The sequence below is a fragment of the Molothrus aeneus genome, chromosome W (genome assembly GCF_037042795.1).
Source record: "Molothrus aeneus isolate 106 chromosome W, BPBGC_Maene_1.0, whole genome shotgun sequence".
Classification (NCBI taxonomy): domain Eukaryota; kingdom Metazoa; phylum Chordata; class Aves; order Passeriformes; family Icteridae; genus Molothrus; species Molothrus aeneus.
The window spans coordinates 12,400,549-12,421,452 of NC_089679.1; positions in this window are offsets into that span (position 1 = coordinate 12,400,549).

The following is a 20,904-nucleotide window of genomic DNA, read 5'->3' on the forward strand; positions in this document are numbered from 1 at the left end:
GGGAAGCTGCCGCTCGCCGATTCTCCCGGAGGCGAAGAAGCGCCTTCTTTGCGCTCAACATTGTGGCGAGCGCAGGGAGCTCCTGAGAGCGGTTTGTGCCGAACGAAGCCCCGGACCGGCACTTAGCTTCGGAGAGCTGCGTATCTGCGCCTTCTGCGTGTCTTGCCGCTCAACACTCAGCAAAATCTTTTCCACCATATCTTGCAAAGAGAAACTCTGCCAGTAAAGAAAACATCCAAAATTTTGTTCTAAATCTTGCATGGAGGTCTGCAAAGAGTTTTGCAAGAATGAAAGGTAGTTGTCCAAAACTCGTTCTTTTCCAATATAATAACAATGGAAAAGGCAGGAGAGTGGTAAAGTACTGGTTTCTCTAAGTCTGAATGCTGCCCACACTGTGCCTGCATGGTGCGGCTTGCATCTTCGCCTTTGGGAAGCTGCCGCTCGCCGATTCTCCCGGAGGCGAAGAAGCGGCTTCTTTGCGCTCAACATTGTGGTGAGCGCAGGGAGCTCCTGAGAGCGGTTTGTGCCGAACGAAGCCCCGGACCGGCACTTAGCTTCGGAGAGCTGCGTATCTGCGCCTTCTGCGTGTCTTGCCGCTCAACACTCAGCAAAATCTTTTCCACCATATCTTGCAAAGAGAAACTCTGCCAGTAAAGAAAACATCCAAAATCTTGTTCTAAAGCTTGCACGGAGGTCTGCAAAGAGTTTTGCAGGAATGAAAGCTAGTTGTCCAAAACTCGTTCTTTTCCAATATAATAACAATGGAAAAGGCAGGAGAGTGGTAAAGTACTGGTTTCTCTAAGTCTGAATGCTGCCCACACTGTGCCTGCGTGGTGCGGCTTGCATCTTCGCCTTTGGGAAGCTGCCGCTCGCCGATTCTCCCGGAGGCGAAGAAGCGGCTTCTTCGCACACGGAGCATTGGGCCGGTTGCGGTGAGCACCTAAGAGCGGCTTCTGCCGAAAGAAGCCGTGGACCGGCACTTAGCTTCGGAGAGCTGCGTATCTGCGTCTTCTGCGTGTCTTGCCGCTCAACACTCAGCAAAAAGCTTTTCCAGCATATCTTGCAAAGAGAAACTCTGCCAGTAAAGAAAACATCCAAAATCTTGTTCTAAAGCTTGCACGGAGGTCTGCAAAGAGTTTTGCAAGAATGAAAGCTAGTTGTCCAAAACTCGTTCTTTTCCAATATAATAACAATGGAAAAGGCAGGAGAGTGGTAAAGTACTGTTTTCTCTAAGTCTGAATGCTGCCCACACTGTGCCTGCATGGTGCGGCTTGCACCTTCGCCTTTGGGAAGCTGCCGCTCGCCGATTCTCCCGGAGGCGAAGAAGCGGCTTCTTCGCACACAACATTGTGGCGAGCGCAGGGAGCTCCTGAGAGCGGTTTGTGCCGAACGAAGCCCGGGAGCGGCACTTAGCTTCGGAGAGCTGCGTATCTGCGCCTTCTGCGTGTCTTGCCGCTCAACACTCAGCAAAATCTTTTCCACCATATCTTGCAAAGAGAAACCCTGCCAGTAAAGAAAACATCCAAAATCTTGTTCTAAAGCTGGCACGGAGGTCTGCAAAGAGTTTTGCAAGAATGAAAGGTAGTTGTCCAAAACTCGTTCTTTTCCAATATAATAACAATGGAAAAGGCAGGAGAGTGGTAAAGTACTGGTTTCTCTAAGTCTGAATGCTGCCCACACTGTGCCTGCGTGGTGCGGCTTGCATCTTCGCCTTTGGGAAGCTGCCGCTCGCCGATTCTCCCGGAGGCGAAGAAGCGGCTTCTTCGCACACGGAGCATTGGGCCGGTTGCGGTGAGCACCTAAGAGCGGCTTCTGCCGAAAGAAGCCGTGGACCGGCACTTAGCTTCGGAGAGCTGCGTATCTGCGTCTTCTGCGTGTCTTGCCGCTCAACACTCAGCAAAAAGCTTTTCCAGCATATCTTGCAAAGAGAAACTCTGCCAGTAAAGAAAACATCCAAAATCTTGTTCTAAAGCTTGCACGGAGGTCTGCAAAGAGTTTTGCAAGAATGAAAGCTAGTTGTCCAAAACTCGTTCTTTTCCAATATAATAACAATGGAAAAGGCAGGAGAGTGGTAAAGTACTGTTTTCTCTAAGTCTGAATGCTGCCCACACTGTGCCTGCATGGTGCGGCTTGCACCTTCGCCTTTGGGAAGCTGCCGCTCGCCGATTCTCCCGGAGGCGAAGAAGCGGCTTCTTCGCACACAACATTGTGGCGAGCGCAGGGAGCTCCTGAGAGCGGTTTGTGCCGAACGAAGCCCGGGACCGGCACTTAGCTTCGGAGAGCTGCGTATCTGCGTCTTCTGCGTGTCTTGCCGCTCAACACTCAGCAAAAAGCTTTTCCACCATATCTTGCAAAGAGAAACTCTGCCAGTAAAGAAAACATCCAAAATCTTGTTCTAAAGCTTGCACGGAGGTCTGCAAAGAGTTTTGCAAGAATGAAAGGTAGTTGTCCAAAACTCGTTCTTTTCCAATATAATAACAATGGAAAAGGCAGGAGAGTGGTAAAGTACTGGTTTCTCTAAGTCTGAATGCTGCCCACACTGTGCCTGCATGGTGCGGCTTGCATCTTCGCCTTTGGGAAGCTGCCGCTCGCCGATTCTCCCGGAGGCGAAGAAGCGGCTTCTTTGCGCTCAACATTGTGGCGAGCGCAGGGAGCTCCTGAGAGCGGTTTGTGCCGAACGAAGCCCCGGACCGGCACTTAGCTTCGGAGAGCTGCGTATCTGCGCCTTCTGCGTGTCTTGCCGCTCAACACTCAGCAAAATCTTTTCCACCATATCTTGCAAAGAGAAACTCTGCCAGGAAAGAAAACATCCAAAATCTTGTTCTAAAGCTGGCACGGAGGTCTGCAAAGAGTTTTGCAAGAATGAAAGCTAGTTGTCCAAAACTCGTTCTTTTCCAATATAATAACAATGGAAAAGGCAGGAGAGTGGTAAAGTACTGGTTTCTCTAAGTCTGAATGCTGCCCACACTGTGCCTGCGTGGTGCGGCTAGCATCTTCGCCTTTGGGAAGCTGCCGCTCGCCGATTCTCCCGGAGGCGAAGAAGCGGCTTCTTCGCACACAGAGCATTGGGCCGGTTGCGGTGAGCACCTAAGAGCGGCTTCTGCCGAAAGAAGCCGTGGACCGGCACTTAGCTTCGGAGAGCTGCGTATCTGCGTCTTCTGCGTGTTTTGCCGCTCAACACTCAGCAAAAAGCTTTTCCAGCATATCTTGCAAAGAGAAACTCTGCCAGTAAAGAAAACATCCAAAATCTTGTTCTAAAGCTTGCACGGAGGTCTGCAAAGAGTTTTGCAAGAATGAAAGCTAGTTGTCCAAAACTCGTTCTTTTCCAATATAATAACAATGGAAAAGGCAGGAGAGTGGTAAAGTACTGGTTTCTCTAAGTCTGAATGCTGCCCACACTGTGCCTGCATGGTGCGGCTTGCACCTTCGCCTTCGGGAAGCTGCCGCTTGCCGATTCTCCCGGAGGCGAAGAAGCGGCTTCTTCGCACACAACATTGTGGCGAGGGCAGGGAGCTCCTGAGAGCGGTTTGTGCCGAACGAAGCCCGGGAGCGGCACTTAGCTTCGGAGAGCTGCGTATCTGCGCCTTCTGCGTGTCTTGCCGCTCAACACTCAGCAAAATCTTTTCCACCATATCTTGCAAAGAGAAACCCTGCCAGTAAAGAAAACATCCAAAATCTTGTTCTAAAGCTGGCACGGAGGTCTGCAAAGAGTTTTGCAAGAATGAAAGGTAGTTGTCCAAAACTCGTTCTTTTCCAATATAATAACAATGGAAAAGGCAGGAGAGTGGTAAAGTACTGGGTTCTCTAAGTCTGAATGCTGCCCACACCGTGCCTGCATGGTGCGGCTTGCATCTTCGCCTTTGGGAAGCTGCCGCTCGCCGATTCTCCCGGAGGCGAAGAAGCGGCTTCTTTGCGCTCAACATTGTGGCGAGCGCAGGGAGCTCCTGAGAGCGGTTTGTGCCGAACGAAGCCCGGGAGCGGCACTTAGCTTCGGAGAGCTCCGTATCTGTGCCTTCTGCGTGTCTTGCCGCTCAGCACTCAGCAAAATCTTTTCCACCATATCTTGCAAAGAGAAACTCTGCCAGTAAAGAAAACATCCAAAATCTTGTTCTAAAGCTTGCACGGAGGTCTGCAAAGAGTTTTGCAAGAATGAAAGCTAGTTGTCCAAAACTCGTTCTTTTCGAATATAATAACAATGGAAAAGGCAGGAGAGTGGTAAAGTACTGGTTTCTCTAAGTCTGAATGCTGCCCACACTGTGCCTGCATGGTGCGGCTTGCACCTTCGCCTTTGGGAAGCTGCCGCTTGCCGATTCTCCCGGAGGCGAAGAAGCGGCTTCTTTGCGCACAACATTGTGGCGAGCGCAGGGAGCTCCTGAGAGCGGTTTGTGCCGAACGAAGCCCGGGACCGGCACTTAGCTTCGGAGAGCTGCATATCTGCGTCTTCTGCGTGTCTTGCCGCTCAACACTCAGCAAAAAGCTTTTCCACCATATCTTGCAAAGAGAAACTCTGCCAGTAAAGAAAACATACAAAATCTTGTTCTAAAGCTTGCACGGAGGTCTGCAAAGAGTTTTGCAAGAATGAAAGGTAGTTGTCCAAAACTCGTTCTTTTCGAATATAATAACAATGGAAAAGGCAGGAGAGTGGTAAAGTACTGGTTTCTCTAAGTCTGAATGCTGCCCACACTGTGCCTGCATGGTGCGGCTTGCACCTTCGCCTTTGGGAAGCTGCCGCTCGCCGATTCTCCCGGAGGCGAAGAAGCGGCTTCTTCGCACACAGAGCATTGGGCCGGTCGCGGTGAGCACCTAAGAGCGGCTTCTGCCGAAAGAAGCCGTGAACCGGCACTTAGCTTCGTAGAGCTGCGTATCTGCGCCTTCTGCGTGTCTTGCCGCTCAACACTCAGTAAAAATCTTTTCCACCATATCTTGCAAAGAGAAACTCTGCCAGTAAAGAAAACATCCAAAATCTTGTTCTAAAGCTTGCACGGAGGTCTGCAAAGAGTTTTGCAAGAATGAAAGGTAGTTGTCCAAAACTCGTTCTTTTCGAATATAATAACAATGGAAAAGGCAGGAGAGTGGTAAAGTACTGGTTTCTCTAAGTCTGAATGCTGCCCACACTGTGCCTGCATGGTGCGGCTTGCACCTTCGCCTTTGGGAAGCTGCCGCTCGCCGATTCTCCCGGAGGCGAAGAAGCGGCTTCTTTGCGCACAACACTGTGGCGAGCGCAGGGAGCTCCTGAGAGCGGTTTGTGCCGAACGAAGCCCGGGACCGGCACTTAGCTTCGGAGAGCTGCGTATCTGCGTCTTCTGCGTGTCTTGCCGCTCAACACTCAGCAAAAAGCTTTTCCACCATATCTTGCAAAGAGAAACTCTGCCAGTAAAGAAAACATCCAAAATCTTGTTCTAAAGCTTGCACGGAGGTCTGCAAAGAGTTTTGCAAGAATGAAAGCTAGTTGTCCAAAACTCGTTCTTTTCGAATATAATAACAATGGAAAAGGCAGGAGAGTGGTAAAGTACTGGTTTCTCTAAGTCTGAATGCTGCCCACACTGTGCCTGCGTGGTGCGGCTTGCATCTTCGCCTTTGGGAAGCTGCCACTTGCCGATTCTCCCGGAGGCGAAGAAGCGGCTTCTTTGCGCTCGACATTGTGGCGAGCGCAGGGAGCTCCTGAGAGCGTTTTGTGCCGAACGAAGCCCGGGACCGGGACTTAGCTTCGGAGAGCTGCGTATCTGCGCCTTCTGCGTGTCTTGCCGCTCAACACTCAGCAAAATCTTTTTCACCATATCTTGCAAAGAGAAACTCTGCCAGTAAAGCAAACATCCAAAATCTTGTTCTAAAGCTGGCACGGAGGTCTGCAAAGAGTTTTGCAAGAATGAAAGGTAGTTGTCCAAAACTCGTTCTTTTCCAATATAATAACAATGGAAAAGGCAGGAGAGTGTTAAAGTACTGGTTTCTCTAAGTCTGAATGCTGCCCACACTGTGCCTGCATGGTGCGGCTTGCATCTTCGCCTTTGGGAAGCTGCCGCTCGCCGATTCTCCCGGAGGCGAAGAAGCGGCTTCTTTGCGCTCAACATTGTCGCGAGCGCAGGGAGCTCCTGAGAGCGGTTTGTGCCGAACGAAGCCCGGGACCGGCACTTAGCTTCGGAGAGCTGCGTATCTGCGTCTTCTGCGTGTCTTGCCGCTCAACACTCAGCAAAAAGCTTTTCCACCATATCTTGCAAAGAGAAACTCTGCCAGTAAAGAAAACATCCAAAATCTTGTTCTAAAGCTTGCACGGAGGTCTGCAAAGAGTATTGCAAGAATGAAAGGTAGCTGTCCAAAACTCGTTCTTTTCGAATATAATAACAATGGAAAAGGCAGGAGAGTGGTAAAGTACTGGTTTCTCTAAGTCTGAATGCTGCCCACACTGTGCCTGCGTGGTGCGGCTTGCATCTTCGCCTTTGGGAAGCTGCCACTCGCCGATTCTCCCGGAGGCGAAGAAGCGGCTTCTTTGCGCTCGACATTGTGGCGAGCGCAGGGATATCCTGAGAGCGTTTTGTGCCGAACGAAGCCCGGGACCGGCACTTAGCTTCGGAGAGCTGCGTATCTGCGCCTTCTGCGTGTCTTGCCGCTCAACACTCAGCAAAATCTTTTCCACCATATCTTGCAAAGAGAAACTCTGCCAGTAAAGAAAACATCCAAAATCTTGTTCTAAAGCTGGCACGGAGGTCTGCAAAGAGTTTTGCAAGAATGAAAGGTAGTTGTCCAAAACTCGTTCTTTTCGAATATAATAACAATGGAAAAGGCAGGAGAGTGGTAAAGTACTGGTTTCTCTAAGTCTGAATGCTGCCCACACTGTGCCTGCATGGTGCGGCTTGCACCTTCGCCTTTGGGAAGCTGCCGCTTGCTGATTCTCCCGGAGGCGAAGAAGCGGCTTCTTCGCACACAGAGCATTGGGCCGGTCGCGGTGAGCACCTAAGAGCGGCTTCTGCCGAAAGAAGCCGTGAACCGGCACTTAGCTTCGGAGAGCTGCGTATCTGCGCCTTCTGCGTGTCTTGCCGCTCAACACTCAGTAAAAAGCTTTTCCACCATATCTTGCAAAGAGAAACTCTGCCAGTAAAGAAAACATCCAAAATCTTGTTCTAAAGCTTGCACGGAGGTCTGCAAAGAGTTTTGCAAGAATGAAAGGTAGTTGTCCAAAACTCGTTCTTTTCCAATATAATAACAATGGAAAAGGCAGGAGAGTGGTAAAGTACTGGTTTCTCTAAGTCTGAATGCTGCCCACACTGTGCCTGCATGGTGCGGCTTGCACCTTCGCCTTTGGGAAGCTGCCGCTCGCCGATTCTCCCGGAGGCGAAGAAGCGGCTTCTTTGCGCACAACACTGTGGCGAGCGCAGGGAGCTCCTGAGAGCGGTTTGTGCCGAACGAAGCCCGGGACCGGCACTTAGCTTCGGAGAGCTGCGTATCTGCGTCTTCTGCGTGTCTTGCCGCTCAACACTCAGCAAAAAGCTTTTCCACCATATCTTGCAAAGAGAAACTCTGCCAGTAAAGAAAACATCCAAAATCTTGTTCTAAAGCTTGCACGGAGGTCTGCAAAGAGTTTTGCAAGAATGAAAGCTAGTTGTCCAAAACTCGTTCTTTTCGAATATAATAACAATGGAAAAGGCAGGAGAGTGGTAAAGTACTGGTTTCTCTAAGTCTGAATGCTGCCCACACTGTGCCTGCGTGGTGCGACTTGCATCTTCGCCTTTGGGAAGCTGCCACTTGCCGATTCTCCCGGAGGCGAAGAAGCGGCTTCTTTGCGCTCGACATTGTGGCGAGCGCAGGGAGCTCCTGAGAGCGTTTTGTGCCGAACGAAGCCCGGGACCGGCACTTAGCTTCGGAGAGCTGCGTATCTGCGCCTTCTGCGTGTCTTGCCGCTCAACACTCAGCAAAATCTTTTTAACCATATCTTGCAAAGAGAAACTCTGCCAGTAAAGCAAACATCCAAAATCTTGTTCTAAAGCTGGCACGGAGGTCTGCAAAGAGTTTTGCAAGAATGAAAGGTAGTTGTCCAAAACTCGTTCTTTTCCAATATAATAACAATGGAAAAGGCAGGAGAGTGGTAAAGTACTGGTTTCTCTAAGTCTGAATGCTGCCCACACTGTGCCTGCATGGTGCGGCTTGCATCTTCGCCTTTGGGAAGCTGCCGCTCGCCGATTCTCCCGGAGGCGAAGAAGCGGCTTCTTTGCGCTCAACATTGTCGCGAGCGCAGGGAGCTCCTGAGAGCGGTTTGTGCCGAACGAAGCCCGGGAGCGGCACTTAGCTTCGGAGAGCTGCGTATCTGCGCCTTCTGCGTGTCTTGCCGCTCAACACTCAGCAAAAAGCTTTTCCACCATATCTTGCAAAGAGAAACTCTGCCAGTAAAGAAAACATCCAAAATCTTGTTCTAAAGCTTGCACGGAGGTCTGCAAAGAGTTTTGCAAGAATGAAAGCTAGTTGTCCAAAACTCGTTCTTTTCCAATATAATAACAATGGAAAAGGCAGGAGAGTGGTAAAGTACTGGTTTCTCTAAGTCTGAATGCTGCCCACACAGTGCCTGCATGGTGCGGCTTGCACCTTCGCCTTTGGGAAGCTGCCGCTCGCCGATTCTCCCGGAGTCAAGGAAGCGGCTTCTTTGCGCACAACATTGTGGCGAGCGCAGGGAGCTCCTGAGAGCGGTTTGTGCCGAACGAAGCCCGGGACCGGCACTTAGCTTCGGAGAGCTGCGTATCTGCGTCTTCTGCGTGTCTTGCCGCTCAACACTCAGCAAAAAGCTTTTCCACCATATCTTGCAAAGAGAAACTCTGCCAGTAAAGAAAACATCCAAAATCTTGTTCTAAAGCTTGCACGGCGGTCTGCAAAGAGTTTTGCAAGAATGAAAGGTAGTTGTCCAAAACTCGTTCTTTTCCAATATAATAACAATGGAAAAGGCAGGAGAGTGGTAAAGTACTGGTTTCTCTAAGTCTGAATGCTGCCCACACTGTGCCTGCATGGTGCGGCTTGCACCTTCGCCTTTGGGAAGCTGCCGCTCGCCGATTCTCCCGGAGGCGAAGAAGCGGCTTCTTTGCGCACAACATTGTGGCGAGCGCAGGGAGCTCCTGAGAGCGGTTTGTGCCGAACGAAGCCCGGGACCGGCACTTAGCTTCGGAGAGCTGCGTATCTGCGTCTTCTGCGTGTCTTGCCGCTCAACACTCAGCAAAAAGCTTTTCCACCATATCTTGCAAAGAGAAACTCTGCCAGTAAAGAAAACATCCAAAATCTTGTTCTAAAGCTTGCACGGAGGTCTGCAAAGAGTACTGCAAGAATGAAAGGTAGCTGTCCAAAACTCGTTCTTTTCGAATATAATAACAATGGAAAAGGCAGGAGAGTGGTAAAGTACTGGTTTCTCTAAGTCTGAATGCTGCCCACACTGTGCCTGCATGGTGCGGCTTGCACCTTCGCCTTTGGGAAGCTGCCGCTTGCCGATTCTCCCGGAGGCAAAGAAGCGGCTTCTTCGCACACAGAGCATTGGGCCGGTCGCAGTGAGCACCTAAGAGCGGCTTCTGCCGAAAGAAGCCGTGAACCGGCACTTAGCTTCGGAGAGCTGCGTATCTGCGCCTTCTGCGTGTCTTGCCGCTCAACACTCAGTAAAAAGCTTTTCCACCATATCTTGCAAAGAGAAACTCTGCCAGTAAAGAAAACATCCAAAATCTTGTTCTAAAGCTTGCACGGAGGTCTGCAAAGAGTTTTGCAAGAATGAAAGGTAGTTGTCCAAAACTCGTTCTTTTCCAATATAATAACAATGGAAAAGGCAGGAGAGTGGTAAAGTACTGGTTTCTCTAAGTCTGAATGCTGCCCACACTGTGCCTGCATGGTGCGGCTTGCACCTTCGCCTTTGGGAAGCTGCCGCTCGCCGATTCTCCCGGAGGCAAAGAAGCGGCTTCTTTGCGCACAACATTGCGGCGAGCGCAGGGAGCTCCTGAGAGCGGTTTGTGCCGAACGAAGCCCGGGACCGGCACTTAGCTTCGGAGAGCTGCGTATCTGCGTCTTCTGCGTGTCTTGCCGCTCAACACTCAGCAAAAAGCTTTTCCACCATATCTTGCAAAGAGAAACTCTGCCAGTAAAGAAAACATCCAAAATCTTGTTCTAAAGCTTGCACGGAGGTCTGCAAAGAGTATTGCAAGAATGAAAGGTAGCTGTCCAAAACTCGTTCTTTTCGAATATAATAACAAGGGAAAAGGCAGGAGAGTGGTAAAGTACTGGTTTCTCTAAGTCTGAATGCTGCCCACACTGTGCCTGCGTGGTGCGGCTTGCATCTTCGCCTTTGGGAAGCTGCCACTCGCCGATTCTCCCGGAGGCGAAGAAGCGGCTTCTTTGCGCTCGACATTGTGGCGAGCGCAGGGAGCTCCTAAGAGCGGCTTCGGCCGAATCAAGCCCGGGACCGGCACTTAGCTTCGGAGAGCTGCGTATCTGCGCCTTCTGCGTGTCTTGCCGCTCAACACTCAGCAAAATCTTTTTCACCATATCTTGCAAAGAGAAACTCTGCCAGTAAAGCAAACATCCAAAATCTTGTTCTAAAGCTGGCACGGAGGTCTGCAAAGAGTTTTGCAAGAATGAAAGGTAGTTGTCCAAAACTCGTTCTTTTCCAATATAATAACAATGGAAAAGGCAGGAGAGTGGTAAAGTACTGGTTTCTCTAAGTCTGAATGCTGCCCACACTGTGCCTGCGTGGTGCGGCTTGCACCTTCGCCTTTGGGAAGCTGCCGCTCGCCGATTCTCCCGGAGGTGAAGAAGCGGCTTCTTTGCGCACAACATTGTGGCGAGCGCAGGGAGCTCCTGAGAGCGGTTTGTGCCGAACGAAGCCCGGGACCGGCACTTAGCTTCGGAGAGCTGCGTATCTGCGTCTTCTGCGTGTCTTGCCGCTCAACACTCAGCAAAAAGCTTTTCCACCATATCTTGCAAAGAGAAACTCTGCCAGTAAAGAAAACATCCAAAATCTTGTTCTAAAGCTTGCACGGAGGTCTGCAAAGAGTTTTGCAAGAATGAAAGGTAGTTGTCCAAAACTCGTTCTTTTCCAATATAATAACAATGGAAAAGGCAGGAGAGTGGTAAAGTACTGGTTTCTCTAAGTCTGAATGCTGCCCACACTGTGCCTGCATGGTGCGGCTTGCACCTTCGCCTTTGGGAAGCTGCCGCTCGCCGATTCTCCCGGAGGCGAAGAAGCGGCTTCTTTGCGCACAACATTGTGGCGAGCGCAGGGAGCTCCTGAGAGCGGTTTGTGCCGAACGAAGCCCGGGACCGGCACTTAGCTTCGGAGAGCTGCGTATCTGCGTCTTCTGCGTGTCTTGCCGCTCAACACTCAGCAAAAAGCTTTTCCACCATATCTTGCAAAGAGAAACTCTGCCAGTAAAGAAAACATCCAAAATCTTGTTCTAAAGCTTGCACGGAGGTCTGCAAAGAGTTTTGCAAGAATGAAAGGTAGTTGTCCAAAACTCGTTCTTTTCCAATATAATAACAATGGAAAAGGCAGGAGAGTGGTAAAGTACTGGTTTCTCTAAGTCTGAATGCTGCCCACACTGTGCCTGCATGGTGCGGCTTGCACCTTCGCCTTTGGGAAGCTGCCGCTCGCCGATTCTCCTGGAGGCGAAGAAGCGGCTTTTTGCGCACAACATTGTGGCGAGCGCAGGGAGCTCCTGAGAGCGGTTTGTGTCGAACGAAGCCCGGGACCGGCACTTAGCTTCGGAGAGCTGCGTATCTGCGTCTTCTGCGTGTCTTGCCGCTCAACACTCAGCAAAAAGCTTTTCCACCATATCTTGCAAAGAGAAACTCGGCCAGTAAAGAAAACATCCAAAATCTTGTTCTAAAGCTTGCACGGAGGTCTGCAAAGAGTTTTGCAAGAATGAAAGCTAGTTGTCCAAAACTCGTTCTTTTCGAATATAATAACAATGGAAAAGGCAGGAGAGTGGTAAAGTACTGGTTTCTCTAAGTCTGAATGCTGCCCACACTGTGCCTGCATGGTGCGGCTTGCACCTTCGCCTTTGGGAAGCTGCCACTCGCCGACTCTCCTGGAGGCGAAGAAGCGGCTTCTTTGCGCACAACATTGTGACGAGCGCAGGGAGCTCCTGAGAGCGGTTTGTGCCGAACGAAGCCCGGGACCGGCACTTAGCTTCGGAGAGCTGCGTATCTGCGCCTTCTGCGTGTCTTGCCGCTCAACACTCAGCAAAATCTTTTCCACCATATCTTGCAAAGAGAAACTCTGCCAGTAAAGAAAACATCCAAAATCTTGTTCTAAAGCTGGCACGGAGGTCTGCAAAGAGTTATGCAAGAATGAAAGGTAGTTGTCCAAAACTTGTTCTTTTCCAATATAATAACAATGGAAAAGGCAGGAGAGTGGTAAAGTACTGGTTTCTCTAAGTCTGAATGCTGCCCACACTGTGCCTGCGTGGTGCGGCTTGCATCTTCGCCTTTGGGAAGCTGCCGCTCGCCGATTCTCCCGGAGGCGAAGAAGCGGCTTCTTTGCGCTCAACATTGTGGCGAGCGCAGGGAGCTCCTGAGAGCGGTTTGTGCCGAACGAAGCCCGGGAGCGGCACTTAGCTTCGGAGAGCTGCGTATCTGCGCCTTCTGCGTGTCTTGCCGCTCAACACTCAGCAAAATCTTTTCCACCATATCTTGCAAAGAGAAACTCTGCCAGTAAAGAAAACATCCAAAATCTTGTTCTAAAGCTTGCACGGAGGTCTGCAAAGAGTTTTGCAAGAATGAAAGGTAGTTGTCCAAAACTCGTTCTTTTCGAATATAATAACAATGGAAAAGGCAGGAGAGTGGTAAAGTACTGGTTTCTCTAAGTCTGAATGCTGCCCACACTGTGCCTGCATGGTGCGGCTTGCACCTTCGCCTTTGGGAAGCTGCCGCTTGCCGATTCTCCCGGAGGCAAAGAAGCGGCTTCTTCGCACACAGAGCATTGGGCCGGTCGCGGTGAGCACCTAAGAGCGGCTTCTGCCGAAAGAAGCCGTGAACCGGCACTTAGCTTCGTAGAGCTGCGTATCTGCGCCTTCTGCGTGTCTTGCCGCTCAACACTCAGCAAAATCTTTTCCACCATATCTTGCAAAGAGAAACTCTGCCAGTAAAGAAAACATCAAAAATCTTGTTCTAAAGCTTGCACAGAGGTCTGCAAAGAGTTTTGCAAGAATGAAAGGTAGTTGTCCAAAACTCGTTCTTTTCCAATATAATAACAATGGAAAAGGAAGGAGAGTGGTAAAGTACTGGTTTCTCTAAGTCTGAATGCTGCCCGCACCGTGCCTGCGTGGTGCGGCTTGCACCTTGGCCTTTGGGAAGCCGCCGCTCGCCGATTCTCCCGGAGGCGAAGAAGCGGCTTCTTTGCGCACAACATTGTGGCGAGCGCAGGGAGCTCCTGAGAGCGGTTTGTGCCGAAGGAAGCCCGGGACCGGCACTTAGCTTCGGAGAGCTGCGTATCTGCGTCTTCTGCGTGTCTTGCCGCTCAACACTCAGCAAAAAGCTTTTCCACCATATCTTGCAAAGAGAAACTCTGCCAGTAAAGAAAACATCCAAAATCTTGTTCTAAAGCTTGCATAGAGGTCTGCAAAGAGTATTGCAAGAATGAAAGGTAGTTGTCCAAAACTCGTTCTTTTCGAATATAATAACAATGGAAAAGGCAGGAGAGTGGTAAAGTACTGGTTTCTCTAAGTCTGAATGCTGCCCACACTGTGCCTGCATGGTGCGGCTTGCACCTTCGCCTTTGGGAAGCTGCCGCTCGCCGATTCTCCCGGAGGCGGAGAAGCGGCTTCTTTGCGCACAACATTGTGGCGAGCGCAGGGAGCTCCTGAGAGCGGTTTGTGCCAAACGAAGCCCGGGACCGGCACTTAGCTTCGGAGAGCTGCGTATCTGCGCCTTCTGCGTGTCTTGCCGCTCAACACTCAGCAAAATCTTTTCCACCATATCTTGCAAAGAGAAACTCTGCCAGTAAAGAAAACATCCAAAATCTTGTTCTAAAGCTTGCACGGAGGTCTGCAAAGAGTTTTGCAAGAATGGAAGCTAGTTGTCCAAAACTCGTTCTTTTCGAATATAATAACAATTGAAAAGGCAGGAGAGTGGTAAAGTACTGGTTTCTCTAAGTCTGAATGCTGCCCACACTGTGCCTGCATGGTGCGGCATGCACCTTCGCCTTTGGGAAGCTGCCGCTTGCCGATTCTCCCGGAGGCGAAGAAGCGGCTTCTTTGCGCACAACATTGTGGCGAGCGCAGGGAGCTCCTGAGAGCGGTTTGTGCCGAACGAAGCCCGGGACCGGCACTTAGCTTCGGAGAGCTGCGTATCTGCGTCTTCTGCGTGTCTTGCCGCTCAACACTCAGCAAAAAGCTTTTCCAGCATATCTTGCAAAGAGAAACTCTGCCAGTAAAGAAAACATCCAAAATCTTGTTCGAAAGCTTGCACGGAGGTCTGCAAAGAGTTTTGCAAGAATGAAAGGTAGTTGTCCAAAACTCGTTCTTTTCGAATATAATAACAATGGAAAAGGCAGGAGAGTGGTAAAGTACTGGTTTCTCTAAGTCTGAATGCTGCCCACACTGTGCCTGCGTGGTGCGGCTTGCACCTTCGCCTTTGGGAAGCTGCCGCTTGCCGATTCTCCCGGAGGCGAAGAAGCGGCTTCTTCGCACACAGAGCATTGGGCCGGTCGCGGTGAGCACCTAAGAGCGGCTTCTGCCGAAAGAAGCCGTGAACCGGCACTTAGCTTCGTAGAGCTGCGTATCTGCGCCTTCTGCGTGTCTTGCCGCTCAACACTCAGTAAAAAGCTTTTCCACCATATCTTGCAAAGAGAAACTCTGCCAGTAAAGAAAACATCCAAAATCTTGTTCTAAAGCTTGCACGGAGGTCTGCAAAGAGTTTTGCAAGAATGAAAGGTAGTTGTCCAAAACTCGTTCTTTTCCAATATAATAACAATGGAAAAGGCAGGAGAGTGGTAAAGTACTGGGTTCTCTAAGTCTGAATGCTGCCCACACTGTGCCTGCGTGGTGCGGCTTGCATCTTCGCCTTTGGGAAGCTGCCGCTCGCCGATTCTCCCGAAGGCGAAGAAGCGGCTTCTTCGCACACAGAGCATTGGGCCGGACGCGGTGAGCACCTAAGAGCGGCTTCTGCCGAAAGAAGCCGTGGACCGGCACTTAGCTTCGGAGAGCTGCGTATCTGCGTCTTCTGCGTGTCTTGCCGCTCAACACTCAGTAAAAAGCTTTTCCACCATATCTTGCAAAGAGAAACTCTGCCAGTAAAGAAAACATCCAAAATCTTGTTCTAAAGCTTGCACGGAGGTCTGCAAAGAGTTTTGCAAGAATGAAAGGTAGTTGTCCAAAACTCGTTCTTTTCCAATATAATAACAATGGAAAAGGCAGGAGAGTGGTAAAGTACTGTTTTCTCTAAGTCTGAATGCTGCCCGCACCGTGCCTGCGTGGTGCGGCTTGCACCTTGGCCTTTGGGAAGCCGCCGCTCGCCGATTCTCCCGGAGGCGAAGAAGCGGCTTCTTTGCGCACAACATTGTGGCGAGCGCAGGGAGCTCCTGAGAGCGGTTTGTGCCGAAGGAAGCCCGGGACCGGCACTTAGCTTCGGAGAGCTGCGTATCTGCGTCTTCTGCGTGTCTTGCCGCTCAACACTCAGCAAAAAGCTTTTCCACCATATCTTGCAAAGAGAAACTCTGCCAGTAAAGAAAACATCCAAAATCTTGTTCTAAAGCTTGCATAGAGGTCTGCAAAGAGTATTGCAAGAATGAAAGGTAGTTGTCCAAAACTCGTTCTTTTCGAATATAATAACAATGGAAAAGGCAGGAGAGTGGTAAAGTACTGGTTTCTCTAAGTCTGAATGCTGCCCACACTGTGCCTGCATGGTGCGGCTTGCACCTTCGCCTTTGGGAAGCTGCCGCTCGCCGATTCTCCCGGAGGCGGAGAAGCGGCTTCTTTGCGCACAACATTGTGGCGAGCGCAGGGAGCTCCTGAGAGCGGTTTGTGCCAAACGAAGCCCGGGACCGGCACTTAGCTTCGGAGAGCTGCGTATCTGCGCCTTCTGCGTGTCTTGCCGCTCAACACTCAGCAAAATCTTTTCCACCATATCTTGCAAAGAGAAACTCTGCCAGTAAAGAAAACATCCAAAATCTTGTTCTAAAGCTTGCACGGAGGTCTGCAAAGAGTTTTGCAAGAATGGAAGCTAGTTGTCCAAAACTCGTTCTTTTCGAATATAATAACAATTGAAAAGGCAGGAGAGTGGTAAAGTACTGGTTTCTCTAAGTCTGAATGCTGCCCACACTGTGCCTGCATGGTGCGGCATGCACCTTCGCCTTTGGGAAGCTGCCGCTTGCCGATTCTCCCGGAGGCGAAGAAGCGGCTTCTTTGCGCACAACATTGTGGCGAGCGCAGGGAGCTCCTGAGAGCGGTTTGTGCCGAACGAAGCCCGGGACCGGCACTTAGCTTCGGAGAGCTGCGTATCTGCGTCTTCTGCGTGTCTTGCCGCTCAACACTCAGCAAAAAGCTTTTCCAGCATATCTTGCAAAGAGAAACTCTGCCAGTAAAGAAAACATCCAAAATCTTGTTCGAAAGCTTGCACGGAGGTCTGCAAAGAGTTTTGCAAGAATGAAAGGTAGTTGTCCAAAACTCGTTCTTTTCGAATATAATAACAATGGAAAAGGCAGGAGAGTGGTAAAGTACTGGTTTCTCTAAGTCTGAATGCTGCCCACACTGTGCCTGCGTGGTGCGGCTTGCACCTTCGCCTTTGGGAAGCTGCCGCTTGCCGATTCTCCCGGAGGCGAAGAAGCGGCTTCTTCGCACACAGAGCATTGGGCCGGTCGCGGTGAGCACCTAAGAGCGGCTTCTGCCGAAAGAAGCCGTGAACCGGCACTTAGCTTCGTAGAGCTGCGTATCTGCGCCTTCTGCGTGTCTTGCCGCTCAACACTCAGTAAAAAGCTTTTCCACCATATCTTGCAAAGAGAAACTCTGCCAGTAAAGAAAACATCCAAAATCTTGTTCTAAAGCTTGCACGGAGGTCTGCAAAGAGTTTTGCAAGAATGAAAGGTAGTTGTCCAAAACTCGTTCTTTTCCAATATAATAACAATGGAAAAGGCAGGAGAGTGGTAAAGTACTGGGTTCTCTAAGTCTGAATGCTGCCCACACTGTGCCTGCGTGGTGCGGCTTGCATCTTCGCCTTTGGGAAGCTGCCGCTCGCCGATTCTCCCGAAGGCGAAGAAGCGGCTTCTTCGCACACAGAGCATTGGGCCGGACGCGGTGAGCACCTAAGAGCGGCTTCTGCCGAAAGAAGCCGTGGACCGGCACTTAGCTTCGGAGAGCTGCGTATCTGCGTCTTCTGCGTGTCTTGCCGCTCAACACTCAGTAAAAAGCTTTTCCACCATATCTTGCAAAGAGAAACTCTGCCAGTAAAGAAAACATCCAAAATCTTGTTCTAAAGCTTGCACGGAGGTCTGCAAAGAGTTTTGCAAGAATGAAAGGTAGTTGTCCAAAACTCGTTCTTTTCCAATATAATAACAATGGAAAAGGCAGGAGAGTGGTAAAGTACTGTTTTCTCTAAGTCTGAATGCTGCCCACACTGTGCCTGCATGGTGCGGCTTGCACCTTCGCCTTTGGGAAGCTGCCGCTCGCCGATTCTCCCGGAGGCGAAGAAGCGGCTTCTTCGCACACAACATTGTGGCGAGCGCAGGGAGCTCCTGAGAGCGGTTTGTGCCGAACGAAGCCCGGGACCGGCACTTAGCTTCGGAGCGCTGCGTATCTGCGCCTTCTGCGTGTCTTGCCGCTCAACACTCAGCAAAAAGCTTTTCCACCATATCTTGCAAAGAGAAACTCTGCCAGTAAAGAAAACATCCAAAATCTTGTTCTAAAGCTTGCACGGAGGTCTGCAAAGAGTATTGCAAGAATGAAAGGTAGCTGTCCAAAACTCGTTCTTTTCGAATATAATAACAATGGAAAAGGCAGGAGAGTGGTAAAGTACTGGTTTCTCTAAGTCTGAATGCTGCCCACACTGTGCCTGCGTGGTGCGGCTTGCATCTTCGCCTTTGGGAAGCTGCCACTCGCCGATTCTCCCGGAGGCGAAGAAGCGGCTTCTTTGCGCTCGACATTGTGGCGAGCGCAGGGATATCCTGAGAGCGTTTTGTGCCGAACGAAGCCCGGGACCGGCACTTAGCTTCGGAGAGCTGCGTATCTGCGCCTTCTGCGTGACTTGCCGCTCAACACTCAGCAAAATCTTTTCCACCATATCTTGCAAAGAGAAACTCAGCCAGTAAAGAAAACATCCAAAATCTTGTTCTAAAGCTGGCACGGAGGTCTGCAAAGAGTTTTGCAAGAATGAAAGCTAGTTGTCCAAAACTCGTTCTTTTCCAATATAATAACAATGGAAAAGGCAGGAGAGTGGTAAAGCACTGGTTTCTCTAAGTCTGAATGCTGCCCACACTGTGCCTGCATGGTGCGGCTTGCACCTTCGCCTTTGGGAAGCTGCCGCTCGCCGATTCTCCCGGAGGCGAAGAAGCGGCTTCTTCGCACACAACATTGTGGCGAGCGCAGGGAGCTCCTGAGAGCGGTTTGTGCCGAACGAAGCCCGGGACCGGCACTTAGCTTCGGAGTGCTGCGTATCTGCGTCTTCTGCGTGTCTTGCCGCTCAACACTCAGCAAAAAGCTTTTCCACCATATCTTGCAAAGAGAAACTCTGCCAGTAAAGAAAACATCCAAAATCTTGTTCTAAAGCTTGCACGGAGGTCTGCAAAGAGTATTGCAAGAATGAAAGGTAGCTGTCCAAAACTCGTTCTTTTCGAATATAATAACAATGGAAAAGGCAGGAGAGTGGTAAAGTACTGGTTTCTCTAAGTCTGAATGCTGCCCACACTGTGCCTGCGTGGTGCGGCTTGCATCTTCGCCTTTGGGAAGCTGCCACTCGCCGATTCTCCCGGAGGCGAAGAAGCGGCTTCTTTGCGCTCGACATTGTGGCGAGCGCAGGGATATCCTGAGAGCGTTTTGTGCCGAACGAAGCCCGGGACCGGCACTTAGCTTCGGAGAGCTGCGTATCTGCGCCTTCTGCGTGTCTTGCCGCTCAACACTCAGCAAAATCTTTTCCACCATATCTTGCAAAGAGAAACTCTGCCAGTAAAGAAAACATCCAAAATCTTGTTCTAAAGCTTGCACGGAGGTCTGCAAAGAGTTTTGCAAGAATGAAAGGTAGTTGTCCAAAACTCGTTCTTTTCCAATATAATAACAATGGAAAAGGCAGGAGAGTGGTAAAGCACTGGTTTCTCTAAGTCTGAATGCTGCCCACACTGTGCCTGCATGGTGCGGCTTGCACCTTCGCCTTTGGGAAGCTGCCGCTTGCTGATTCTCCCGGAGGCGAAGAAGCGGCTTCTTCGCACACAGAGCATTGGGCCGGTCGCGGTGAGCACCTAAGAGCGGCTTCTGCCGAAAGAAGCCGTGAACCGGCACTTAGCTTCGTAGAGCTGCGTATCTGCGCCTTCTGCGTGTCTTGCCGCTCAACACTCAGTAAAAAGCTTTTCCACCATATCTTGCAAAGAGAAACTCTGCCAGTAAAGAAAACATCCAAAATCTTGTTCTAAAGCTTGCACGGAGGTCTGCAAAGAGTTTTGCAAGAATGAAAGGTAGTTGTCCAAAACTCGTTCTTTTCCAATATAATAACAATGGAAAAGGCAGGAGAGTGGTAAAGTACTGGTTTCTCTAAGTCTGAATGCTGCCCACACTGTGCCTGCATGGTGCGGCTTGCACCTTCGCCTTTGGGAAGCTGCCGCTCGCCGATTCTCCCGGAGGCGAAGAAGCGGCTTCTTTGCGCACAACACTGTGGCGAGCGCAGGGAGCTCCTGAGAGCGGTTTGTGCCGAACGAAGCCCGGGACCGGCACTTAGCTTCGGAGAGCTGCGTATCTGCGTCTTCTGCGTGTCTTGCCGCTCAACACTCAGCAAAAAGCTTTTCCACCATATCTTGCAAAGAGAAACTCTGCCAGTAAAGAAAACATCCAAAATCTTGTTCTAAAGCTTGCACGGAGGTCTGCAAAGAGTATTGCAAGAATGAAAGGTAGCTGTCCAAAACTCGTTCTTTTCCAATATAATAACAATGGAAAAGGCAGGAGAGTGGTAAAGTACTGGTTTCTCTAAGTCTGAATGCTGCCCACACTGTGCCTGCGTGGTGCGGCTTGCATCTTCGCCTTTGGGAAGCTGCCACTTGCCGATTCTCCCGGAGGCGAAGAAGCGGCTTCTTTGCGCTCGACATTGTGGCGAGCGCAGGGAGCTCCTGAGAGCGTTTTGTGCCGAACGAAGCCCGGGACCGGCACTTAGCTTCGGAGAGCTGCGTATCTGCGCCTTCTGCGTGTCTTGCCGCTCAACACTCAGCAAAATCTTTTTCACCATATCTTGCAAAGAGAAACTCTGCCAGTAAAGCAAACATCCAAAATCTTGTTCTAAAGCTGGCACGGAGGTCTGCAAAGAGTTTTGCAAGAATGAAAGCTAGTTGTCCAAAACTCGTTCTTTTCCAATATAATAACAATGGAAAAGGCAGGAGAGTGGTAAAGTACTGGTTTCTCTAAGTCTGAATGCTGCCCACACTGTGCCTGCATGGTGCGGCTTGCATCTTCGCCTTTGGGAAGCTGCCGCTCGCCGATTCTCCCGGAGGCGAAGAAGCGGCTTCTTTGCGCTCAACATTGTCGCGAGCGCAGGGAGCTCCTGAGAGCGGTTTGTGCCGAACGAAGCCCGGGACCGGCACTTAGCTTCGGAGAGCTGCGTATCTGCGCCTTCTGCGTGTCTTGCCGCTCAACACTCAGCAAAATCTTTTCCACCATATCTTGCAAAGAGAAACTCTGCCAGTAAAGAAAACATCCAAAATCTTGTTCTAAAGCTTGCACGGAGGTCTGCAAAGAGTTTTGCAAGAATGAAAGCTAGTTGTCCAAA